This window comes from Gavialis gangeticus, unplaced genomic scaffold (assembly GCF_001723915.1).
Source record: "Gavialis gangeticus isolate Ggan-Ray unplaced genomic scaffold, GavGan_comp1, whole genome shotgun sequence".
In the NCBI taxonomy this organism is placed as follows: Eukaryota; Metazoa; Chordata; order Crocodylia; family Gavialidae; genus Gavialis; species Gavialis gangeticus.
The window spans coordinates 92184966-92187592 of NW_017729025.1; the positions used below are offsets into that span (position 1 = coordinate 92184966).

Below are 2627 nucleotides of genomic sequence, written 5' to 3' on the forward strand. Positions count from 1 at the left end.
TTTTTTTTTTTTTTTTTTTTTTTTAAATAAAATTTAATTTTGTGGTGTTTTAAGATAAATCCCAAATAAGTATGTATTCTACCTTTTTTTGATTGCACACAAATATCCAAAAGAAAATGCAATCCAGTAAGTTTCTCTCTCATATCAAAGTTTTATTTTATATTTTTTTCTCTTTTGCCATATACTAGAAGTGATCTTATGGACCAATTTTCCTGTATGTTTTCTTTTCATTTGGAAGTAAAAATTTAAGATTTAAAAATTATTACTCTGCCAACCTCCATGCTATTTTATATATTGAGTTCACATCAGTTTGGGTGTATAGTGTGAGCATTAAAAAAAAAGGGGGGGGGGCAGCAGCAGGGAGGGTAAAAGGGCTACAATGTTTTTTCAAAACCTAGAACAATGCCAAAAAGCCAGGCAAACATTCCTGGCGTGTGCATGCGTAAGAACAAATGACAAAGAATAAGCTTCACAGATTAGCTTTACTTTACCTCTACAAGATTTGTAGTTATGATTTACCTTAACATAATTATTTTACAGTCCAATCTGTTATATTAGCATGGGGGGGTGGGAAAAAAAAAAATGATGAATTTATTCTTGTATCAATGACAGATTCTGATACCTTCTAGATGCACGCGATCAGCCACAAGCAAAAAGAGAGACTCAGAATCAGTTAAGAGTTATGTACATCCAAGTGTAATAAAATAAATCCAGAGGTAAGCCTGAAAGTCTTCTTAGCTCACCTTCCAGACTTAAATTAAAGCAATGGATGAAGGAAGAGTGGAAAGTTAGATCAGATTCTTAAATTTAATTCTGAGTGTCTCACTTTTATAGTTGAACCCTTTATCTCTTATGAGACTCTTTATGGTTGAATCAATGTAAGCAGTTGCAAAGCCTCTGACATCATCTTCATATCCAGTACACAGAGTCCTACACCAATGTCTGAATTTATTCGTTTCAGTCACTTCTTCCATTTCCCAATCAAAGGGAGACAATGGCTCAAGGTTTGATTTGTAACTTAGGATATACTGAGACTTAAATGCTGCAGAACTAAAGAAAGTAAAATGACTATCTGAGAAAGGTAATTCTTTCAATGCTACTTGCATTTCTTTACAGCAAGACTGGTTTTGGACAAGTTATTTGATGTTACAAACGTAGTTTACAGTATCATTATGGATTACTGAATAGAAAGTGACAAGTAAATAATATGTTTGGAACATTTTAACAGTTTAATGGCTCTGATAAGCTTATTGTGGCATCAGGCATGGTAAAAAAAACTAGTAGGAAATGTAATGAAAAAAAATAACTGCACTCAGTTGTGTTTTATGCTAACCATAACATTAAAACCAGAAATAATGTTTAGCTCATTTAGAACTAAAAAGGATGGCAAATCCCCATCTAAAGCACATTAGAGCAAGACCTTATAATAGAGTACAATTTATAACGTGTATGAACATGTACACAAATTGTGCTTTCTATAAAGAGAGGGGGTCTATGCTTCTCGAATAGGAAAGTAGTTTAAGTTACATGAGAGAGACTGTGTGTGCCCAAGATGCACAAAGGGCATACAAAATAAACAGAACATGAAACAAGCTAAGCTACGTCCATATGATAAACTCAAAAGATGCATTTATCTAATGCAGGTAAAAGAGGAGCCAAGAATTATTTAGAGAAAGAAACAAAAATTAATGTAGCATACAGCAGCAGTTCCAATCTGTATTAGTATCTCTGTCACATTGGGAAATTTCCCTAATGTTTCCTTACCCTGACTTTAAAAAGACTGCAACAGGACCCGATGCACTGCTGTTGTCCATCTTCAAATGGACTACAGATTTTAAAAGTATTCAGAACCTTTATATCACAGAAATAAGCACTTCAAGATCCAACTAGGATTAGAATGCAATCATATGATTGGGAGGGAACAAACAATGACTAACTTAATTTAACTCAAATGAATTTCAACCCAATTAAGGGTTTAGTCTAGGAAATTGAAATAGTTTCCCCAAGCCTTTTGGGTCAAGAGTGTGCTCCCTGCTCGAGTCTATCCAAGACATGAATTTTAACCAAAAAAAAAGTAGTAATAATAATGTTAGCCTAGCTGGTAAAAAAACAGCCATAGTTGCTTCTGTTTTACTTAGTGGAATCTAACTGTGCTTAAGTGAGTCCTTCAGTTACTAGGGAGCAGTAAGGTAACTCCCTTTATCTTCATATACTTTACCTTTCTTTTGCAAGGTAAAAGTATACGAAGATTAGAGGTGCACCGATACATCGGTCTGTATAGTACCGGCACCAATATAAGGAAAAATTGATATTATCGGCAACTGACATTTTTGGGCTGATGTGGCTGATAACCTTGCTGATACAGTTGCATGCATAGGCGCAGCACCAGCATGCATGTGGCCAACCTGGCAACTTGGAGAGCAGCATCTGGCTGTTAAGTCTGTTAGGGGGAACGGGCGTGGGGGGCATATAGAGGCCCCCACGATAAGGGAGGGAGTGGGGCTGGGGCAGGTACTGCCCAGCCAGGGCAGGGTGGGGCACAGGATGGAGCAATGTGTTTGAGGGATATGGGGGCTGCTACCCCAGAACTCACTGTAGCCTCCCCCACCCACCCCAGTGCCCCTACC

At 37.0% G+C, this 2627-nt stretch overlaps 1 protein-coding gene across 1 annotated transcript in view; it reads right to left on the bottom strand.

Annotated features, from left to right (window-relative positions):
* Window positions 1–2627, bottom strand: part of SLC39A9 (solute carrier family 39 member 9) — a 42337-nt gene that overhangs the window by 28622 nt on the left and 11088 nt on the right. The window lies entirely within an intron of this gene.